Source organism: Rhinolophus hipposideros (genome assembly GCF_964194185.1).
Source record: "Rhinolophus hipposideros genome assembly, chromosome: 10".
Lineage (NCBI taxonomy): Eukaryota > Metazoa > Chordata > Mammalia > Chiroptera > Rhinolophidae > Rhinolophus > Rhinolophus hipposideros.
The window spans coordinates 85,321,535-85,331,505 of NC_138056.1; positions in this window are offsets into that span (position 1 = coordinate 85,321,535).

The following is a 9,971-nucleotide window of genomic DNA, read 5'->3' on the forward strand; positions in this document are numbered from 1 at the left end:
AATGAGCCCCAGAGGCCTAGGACAAAATGACATTGGTGGGGTAGCGACGTGAACCAAGGAGACCACAGCAAACAGCAGAGGAGAAAGCCTGAGAAAGAAAAGTCAAGATGTGGGAGGTGATAGTAAAGGTTGCAGACACATATCTGGGGTTCAGAATGGACCACAAGCCAACTATAAGCCAGAACATAGGATGAACTCATCCTTCTGAAACCCTGCATTGCCCATTCTTCCCTGAGTCCCAGATTCTACCAAATCAGTAAAAAACAAAAGAAGGTGAAAAGGAGTAGAAAATAAGACCTAAGGAGAGGTTAGAGCCCAAAAGAAATGTCCCTCAAGAAAAGAAAGCTGAGGCACAGTTGAACAAAATCTTTGGAAGCTTTCACATGTATATGACAGGCTTTTCCACAGAGCACCTTTAGCAGCAATCTATCACCACCAAGAGCAGAAGAAGAGGAAAGGAACCTGAACTGTAGCAGAAGGAATTATGGATAAACATAAGGAAACACTTTCCAAGCATGAATTTTATTAACCATGAAAATATGTGACCCAGGGATGGCAAAATATCCCCTTGAAGATCTTAAATGTATAGACTGACATATTTCAGGATGGATTATGAGTCTAGTGAGGGGGTAGCCAAGATAACATAGAAGCCCAGTTAGAATGCTAAGGTTCCATGATTCTCAGGCCAGCAAAGGTGATGGTCTAACAGCATAGATGTCCTGGCAGAGGTGCTCATAGGCCACAGAGCGGAAGCCCAGAATCCAGCTGCACTGCCCTGGGGTGTTTCCTGACTAGACTCCAAATCCCATCAGCTTCTCTCTCCTTCCTAGAAGTCCTTCCTAGGAATCATGGAAAAGAAGCCGAGCGATCTTGATCCTAAGTAGTTTCAAACTACAAAAACTGCATTCAGTTTCCCCCCCTGAGGCACACAGGTGCCAGTCCCCACCTATCTCCAAGCCACATCCCTGCTTCCTCAGCTCTAGGAGGTTCTGGCCCGAGGCCCACAGACACTCACCGGGTGGCTGTCCCTTTCCATGTTCTCCCCAGGGCCGAGGCTTCCAGGCTCAGCTGATATCGACAGGAAGATCCATGTTGGCCCCTGGCTTCCCGGGCATGTGGGGAAAAGGGGCTGGAGGGCTGAGGGCCAGCCCCCATCAGATGGGGCGGGGAAGCCAGTTGGGATGTGTGAGGTAATCCCAGGTACAAACAACACAGCAAAACTAGCCAGACCTGTCTCTCACCCCTCCTCCGAGGCCATCCCAGTTACTCAGCGAATACCACATGAGTGTGAAGCTACCTTTACTTCTGAAACTGCCCCACAGAGTCAGCTGTGGGGAAACCCCAGGGTTCTAGAATGCTTCTTTCAGAGGGGGACTCTGAGAGAAACGGCCCAGGCCCTGTGAAGACAGAGCAGGTACTCCTGAGCCCCTTAAGATATGACCCTGTCCCAAAGGGGGTGTCTAAGGCTAGGGATCAGAGCCCCACCCAGGGCAAAACCGTATGAACCTTTCATCTCCAAGAATCACGTGTCTAAATCCCAATCGTGGCACATGGATGGCAATTTTTTTTTTCTGAACTTTGTTTCTAGAAAAACTCTTAAACAAATTTAAATCAAATGAGTTGTAATTATGTACATAATGAATTGTCTCTATTGAAAATAATAAAATGCTATGAGACGACATTTGAAAACCAATTAAATAAAATATATAAATATCTTAATGGAAACTCTTCCAAGAAATATTGGGCTGTCTCATGGTCCCACACCTATGCCGCATTCTGATCCTCAGAGTCACAAGAAATAGAAGAGCTGCCATGAGAGGGGTGCTCAGCACCTCCAAACCCAGCAGAACTGTTGCTGTAAACTGCAGAAGTAAGCTATGGGAACAACTTGCCTGACTGAGCATTTGGGGGCACGAAGATCAGAGAACTGCAGACTGTTTAGAGATTGAAGGAAGCACAGAGAGCATGTAGTGATTCAGTCTCTTCATTTTACAGGTGGAGAAGCAATCTGCTCAAGTCACATCTAACAAACTGTAGCAGCAGCCGTAATAATAAGGTGCTGGTGTCCTACTGAATGCTTTACATACAGCAATGTGCTTCATCCTGATAACAATTCCACCCATCCACCCTTCACTCACGTATTCAACCACTCTTTATGGGGTGCTTCTGATATGCCTGACTTTGCTCTAGGTACTGGAGATACAGTGTACAAAACAGGCAAAGACCCCTGCCCTATGTCACTGGCATTCAGGGTGGGGATGGGGCAGACAAAAATAAATAAACCGATGATGATGATGATGATGATAGATAGATAGATAGATAGATAGATAGATAGATAGATAGATAGATAGATAGATAGATAGATAAGTAGGTAGGTAGATAGATAGATAGATAGATAATGTCATGGCTGCTCGCTCCTGGGTTGTGAAAGCATTCACAAGGCAGGTAGAAATACAGAAAGAAGATTTATTAAAGTAAGAGAAGCGTTGGCTGGTCAGTCTGCTGAAAACTGCTGCATCAAGTCTTTGTTTCATCTCAAGTTTTATATTTTCTAACCAGGATGTAAATTGCTTCAGCCAGTAGTGTAATTTTCTATTGAGTTCAGCTTTGTCCATTGGGGTGGGGGAAACGGTTAAACTGGCTACAGCAACCTTTGCATATGTTGTGTAGATTTAAGTTGGAGCCCGGAGTGGATCCCATACAGAGGTGAAAACCTCTCCCCAGTCACAGGGTGTGCATGGCCGAAGTCAACAGAACTATTGAAACTGGTCTGCACCGTAAGTGTACAGCAAGCAGAGCCATCAAGTCCTGGCAGAAAGGAGGCAAAGAAAAGAAAGTTTTCAAAAAGTCCCAAGTTAAATTACACTTGTTAAATCGAATTATACCAGAGATCTAAATCTCAAAGTAGAAGATTTAGTGCCACCATTACAATCCCCCTGTCTCATCAAGAGAGATGGTAGATAATACCGTACATTAGAAAGTGAGAGTTGCTACAGAGAACAACAAAGCAGGGAAGAGGATCAAGAGGGCTGGCAGCGGGGTGGGGTGGGAGTTACAATTTGAAAAAACAGGGAGGTCAGAGAGGGCCTCACTGAGGTGACATCTGAGTAAAGAAGTAAAGGAAGTGCAGAGGGTAAGGGGTGTCGGGGGTGGGAGATGAGGGAAAGGGGGATCAAGTATATGGTGATGGAAGGAGAACTGACTCTGGGTGAGGAACACACAATGGGATTTATAGATGATGTAATACAGAATTGTACACCTGAAATCTATGTAATTTCACTAACAATTGTCACCCCAATAAATTTTTAAACAATTAAAATTAAAAAAAGAAGTAAAGGAAGTGACTACTATTCTTCTCATTTACATATGAGAAACATTTTTACCTCAGAATGGAAGCTATCCACTCCAGTTTAGGGTGTCTTCAGGGAAACTTAATCCAGGGGCAGAAGGCTGGAAGATAGAACTTCTCGATGGCCCAGGAGGGGCCTCCAGAGTTCTCCAATCTTGGGTTATTTTTTAGTGTCACTTCCCTGGCTCTCCCAGAGAGCAGATCTCAGCCACGGGCCACATCCCCTTCCTGCCTTCTCAACAGCAGAGGGACCCCTCCTTCTCTTCCGGTCCTGAGAAGATGCTGCACTCTTGCTCTGCCCCCTCTTTCCTAGGGAGAGGCCCAGTCCGCACTCTGGCCACCAGGAAGCTAAGCTGTCTCTGAGCCTTGGCATCCATAGGCCAGACCTGAGGAGGCCCCCAGGCAAGCCCCTGGCCTCTCAGGGTCACCCTTAGCTTCATTCCCTGAAGGTCCCACCAACATCTAAAGCGGGCTCAGGCTTGGAGTTGTGGGCCAGTCAGGGGACATGGAAACCCTGACACTGAGGTAAAGGCCAGCGGTGTGAACTTGGAGAACTTTAGAGTCACAAACTGGAAAATGGTGATGACACATCAAACCAGAGAAAGTGTCTAGCTTTGGGTAGGCTCTGAAGAAATGTCTTATTTCTTGCTCTGTTCCTTGTCTTCCATCAGAAACACAACTTGGCCCATCCCGGAGTCCTTGTTGACCAAGCCATCTGACTCATGTGAAATCCCCCACTGCCATCGGTTTAGTTCAATAAGCAATGACTGTCCAGCACCACAGCAGCTGCAGGGGTGAGGAACGGCAAGGGACAACAAGGGAGGGACCCTGCCCTGGGAGAACACTCAGTACTGCTGACCCTTAAACACACAAGGCTTAGGGGTACCGACTCCCCTGCACCGTCAAAAATCCACATATAATTTCTGACTCCCCAAAATCTTAACCAATAGCCGACTGTTGACCAGAAGCTTTACTGATAACATAAACAGTTGATTAATATGTATTTTGTATGTTACATGTATTATATACTGCATTCTTACAATAAAGTAAGCTAGAGAAAAAAAATGTTGTTAAGGAAATCATAAGGAAAATACATGTATAGTACTGTACATGTATTGAAAATAAATCTGCATATAAGTAGGTCCACTTAGTTCAAGCCTGTGTTGTTCAAGGGTCAACTGTATGAGTTGGGGCTGGGAGGAACACTGAGGCATGAAGTTCTCTGCTGGTAGTTTTTCTATTACCAGAGGGGAAAGTACTGGGGTGGCACAATACCTAGATTCTTCCCCCAACAGAGCTGGCCTTGGAGGCCTGCCCCTGTCCTTGACTTCTACATCTGATCCTGGCCTGGCTCTGCCCATTCCTATCTCCTTGGAAGGAAGGAGATACCTGTCCACACCTTCCCCACCTCCCTCTGACCACCCCCCCTTTCCTTTGCCTCCCTTCCCTCCAGCCAGTTCCCTGCCTTCCTCCCTCCAGCAACCTGACCCACTACACCCCACCCGGAGGCCAGCAGCAGTCCCCAGACCCAAGTATTCATTTGCCTTACCTTTACTTCCCCCTGAGTTGGGACCACAGGCCAGCCACCAGGCCCTTTTATACCCTGGTCATTTCCCACCTCTTCATCATTTCCATCTGAGGTGGAGGGAGTTTTACATCAGCCCTGTAAACGAGCACATGCCTCAAGGCAGCCATACAAAGAGAGTGAAGAGTGACAGAAATCTCACTACTATTTTGAGATTAAACTCCCAGCTGTCTGCTTTCGTGGCTGTGCCAGCTGCCACTACCTAATAACTCCTTGGGGGCTCCTTTGTGGGGCTAGTGACTGGGCCATAAGGCTCTTGGCCATTCTATTCCCACCTTGTTATCGGCGCTCATCTTTCCTTTGTCCTCCTTCATAAGCTTCACTCCCGAATTATCTCCTCAGCTGGCTCTGTGGAACCCTTGAGTGCCTGTCCCCCTTTGCACCCCACTTCTGAGCATTTCCATTTCTCAGAGCACAAGAAAGGGGCTTCCCTCCAGACTTGAGGGGACCAGGACACAGACCACGTACTTAGAGGCCAGGCGGGGCAGAGAGGAGACACTGAGCCTCACCTCAAGGGAAGAGTCTCCAGGAGCAACCCCCTAAGCCGGAGCCCTACTCCCCTCTCCCCACCCTGAGCCCAGCACTCCTCCCTGAGCCTAGACCAGCAGGGCCACTGTCCCACACCTGTACCACATCCTCGATCAAGGGTGCTCCTGGATATTGTAAGTGGAGGCCAGGGTGGAGGTTTTTTTGTTTCTGTTTTTAAGCCAAGAGACAGCAGCCTATGAGCCTAAACGGAGTCCCTGGTAGCTAGCTGGCCTCTCAGCCAACCCTAAGGAAGGCTTACAGGGGATTCTGCTGGTGGAGCAAATCTGAGACTCCCTATTTCCAGCAGATATTGTGCCTTTCAGCTGGGTAATGGAAACAGGGGAGGGAGGAAGGACAGGCATACCCAGAAGGGAAACCAGAAAATAAATGTGGGTGGAAAACTTGACGTTGGCCAAAGGACTACCTGATGACCCTGCAGCAGTTCCATGCCTTAGAGAGTTTAGAACCCTGAACCCAGGAGCCAGTGTTTCCCTGTCCTGGAGTTCACTGTCCTTCGTGTCTTGTTCAGGACCAACAGGCAGCAAACAGGGACAAAGCCCGGTCTTGCCCCTGTAATTGTCGTTTTTCTCTTGCGTCATCAAAAATCCATGATTCGATTGAATAAACTAGGTAGGAAACCTCTGGCAGAACCCCTGGCATTCTCAGCACACACTGGTCCCAGCCCTGTTGAATGTGGGCAGTGGGCAATGAAGAAGCCTGGCCCTGCCTGCCCTCTAGGACCTCCCAAGTCAAAGCAGTCAAGCCCTCTCCAAGACAGCCCTACCTGGTAGCTGCCCAGCTGTGCCCGGATGGCTCCAGGGAGAAGAAAATGCCATCATCTGGGCACAGTTCTGTTTAGCTGCCACCTATTTACAAAGAAGGATCTCACACATCTGCTTTTCCTCACGATTTGTCCGCTTCCCTGTCACTCCTAGATCCCTTCCATAGGAACACACTGAGAAAATTAAATCCCACTTCCAAGTGACAGCCCTCTCACACTTGAGGCAGTTTGGTGACCTTCAGAGTTTGCGCTTTTCCTACCTGCAAACACACCCAGTTCTTTCATTTGCTCCTGGTCTGAGGCAATTTCAAGTCTCCTCACCTCAACAACAAGGCCTCAGGCACTGTGGTCCTCCTGAAGTGTGGGCCCAGAGCCCCAGAGCCATTACCCGGCCTCTCCTTCAGATGAAACCGGCCAGATGTTCACTGGAACCACCCTTTGGGCTGCTGCTAATTTCCCACAGAAAGCAGTTGCAGACAGACCAGCGATGCTGACAGAGTTGGGGCTTAAGCCCAGCAGAGGCAAACATGAGTGCACCTGCACACAGCTAGAGTCACATATTCACAGAGTAAGTGAAGATGAAGGAGAAGCTCACTACTGTGACCCGAGACTCCCACATTCAGACAGGAATATCCGTACTCCCCTCTGATCCACCTGAGAAGGCTTTCTGGATGAGGGGTGATTCCGGAAGGTACTAGAAAGACAGGCAGTAAGACCGCCTGGCACTCTAGAGCTGTCAGGGGGAGCTGGATAGGCCTGGGGGGAACATTCAGAGCAGCGAGTACTAAGTGGTTTGTAGAACAGATTTTGAGATCAGACAGTTATGGAATCACAGCTCTTCCAGGTACTACCTCTGTGTCCTTGGGCAAATTACTTACCATCTCGTATCTCAGTTGCCTCATCCATAAAATGAGAATAATGGTTCCTCTCAAATAGAGTATTTATGTCCATTCAATGAAATCATTTGTATAAAAGCTTATGTTTTTTATATATAAAACTTTAAATATATATACATATATTTAATATATTATGAATAAAAGTTTGTATAAAACCTTACGTATATGAATAGATATGAATATTCATATCTATTCATGGTTAAACATTTGAAGAACACCAGGAAATAGAAACTCACATTTGCACATATGTTATTTCACTTTGTCCTCAGGACACAACTGCATGCGATTATTATTACTCTTCCATTTTGCAACAAGGAAGCAGACTCAAAGAAATAAACTTCCCAGTGTCAACAGCTTATAAAGGATAGAGCTTAATGATCAAATCCATATTTTCTGCCTCCACATTTATGTTCCTATCATGATAATGTCAGTTGCCAGACAGAGGTATAATGGGTCGTTACATGTTTTTAAATTTTCTTGAATATCAATGTGCTGTTTTCATAATAAAGTTTAAAATGTTAAATTTGTACATTCGTGTTAGAAACTTTATATTATTTACAACTCAGTAGTTTAAAAGAAATATTTTATTTTAATGTAATGTTTTTCCTGCTTTTATTTTTTCAGCTGCTTCAGATGTGTTTTTATCCAAGCAGATGATAAGTGTGACGTCATGAAGGTGAAACCCTGCAGGCTCCCAGATTAATCATATTGTATTTTGCCAACTGTCACCAAAAGACAGATGTTTATACTGCTTGCTCAATGAAAGGGAAAAGTTACGCTTTTTGAATTTTTGCTTTTTGAATGTGAATTATTAACAAAGATACAAAATTCTCCAGACTTTATGTCTGGTTAACCTGACGAACTTCAGATATTTGAGCATGTAACTACATGATTCCATTCTTCTGTAGGTTATTCAGAGTTTGGAAAGAAAACATGAGTTTTTCTGTCTTTTCAGCTCTCAAAAGACTTCTCAGTTAAGAACCAATTGGTCTAAAAGAATATCATTTTTTTCCTACCCACATGAATATTAAGATTTTGTATATTCACGCTTGCAAAGCACTTTCTCTTTGTTTATCTCCTCTAGCCCTTAGGACAACCCTCTAAGGTAGACAGGTCAGATAACACGCTCGAGAAAGCCCAGAGAAACTACAAGTCCCGGGGCTGGTGGCTTGGCTGAGCCTGGCTGCAGCGGAAGTGCCTCCAAGACTGTGCATTTCACAATGTTAGTGGTGCGGCTCAAACAGTCTCAGTGGCCCTTAATAACCACAACAACATGACAATCATGAAGATATGAACACTTCCCTTGAACTGTATCTATTTCCAACCTATAGAACTTCTTAGGGACCATATATCTTGACTCAGGTCCAGCCCTGACTTGGCTGCTTCCCAGAAGTGGATCTCAGCTGTGATCCAGCAAAGATAAGGTCTCCTCTGCCTGCCCCTTAGAGATCAAATATCATGATATGGCTCTTGGGAAACTCTGAAGTGCTTTAATAACATTGGACATTATTACTATAAGCTTAAAACTATGCAAACAGGTCTTCCTACAATTTGTCTTCATTCAATGCTTTTGAGCTCTGAGATGTGTCATTTTGTAACACATCAGAATTCAGTTCAGCTTTCCAGGTTTTATATGTTCCTATGGTTTCCTTCTCAACCTTAGTTTTCTCACAGTGAGGGGTCCTGATGTTTCTAGTAGTTCCTGATGGAGCCCCCTTAGTCACAGCACTGAGTGAAGGACATTGCACAAGGGCAGGACAAGATTTCCAGTTGATTGCCAAAATCCTCCCTAAAAACATCCAGATTGCATTGGCCTTTTGGGCTGTGACTGCCCTTTGGACCACCCACTAGTAGGCTGTATCCAAAATCATAATAACTCCTAGATCCCCTTATTGTTTCTAAACAGAAAGCTCAGGGTCAGTGACCCTGGGGTAGTACATGGATCATTTTGCGTATTCCCATCCATTTACCAAAAAAAAGCCCACTCACTCAGCCCCTGAAATCTTGCTTAATTTTTGTACATCTGTAAACAATTATTTACCACGTACCAATCGTGTTCCAGGTACTGCTCAGGCCACTAAATTAGAGCACGACAACCCAATATTGTGCCTGACCTCATGGCTTTTATCCTTCTATGAGGAGCTTCATTCCTGTCTGTCCTCGCCCTCCACACCTTAGGTAATTTGCCCAAGTAATTTGCCCAAGACCACGTAACTAGTAAGTTCTGGAAATGGGGTTTGAGTCCAAATCTGTTTGATTTCTGAAACTGCTTTCAGTGCTACTCTAGCCCCTCTACACAATCTCTCAACTCAATGTCAGCTTAAGAAGAGGGACACATTGGTGGTCTTTCTGACTCCCCAAGAATTCATGAAACTTTAAATAATGTCTGTCTATTTAGAGATTTTTGGAGAGTGTTCCTTGATAATTCTTTGTGTAGAGAAGTTTCCAATTTTTCTGTGGTTGGTTTTCTGTTCTAAGCCAGCTCCTCATCTATAAAGCAATATAACATAATGCTTAAGAATTTGGACTAGACTATGGTGAAAAAAAATAAAACAAACCCTAGGTTGGAATTCTGCTTACAATACTTACAAGTTTACTGTCTGAATCTCAGTTTCTTCATCTGTATAAGAAAGGGACAAACAATACCCATCGCATAGGTTATAATATCCCGTTATTGTCCCATGGGGTTATAAGGATTAAATGAGGTAACATTCAATAAAATGGTAGTGTTTGCTATCATACTACTTATCTCTATAATTTTTTTCAATAGCCTTGGATATTGGAGCTTTTTAACATATTTAGAAAGTCTAACATGTTGCAAACTGGCTGCTC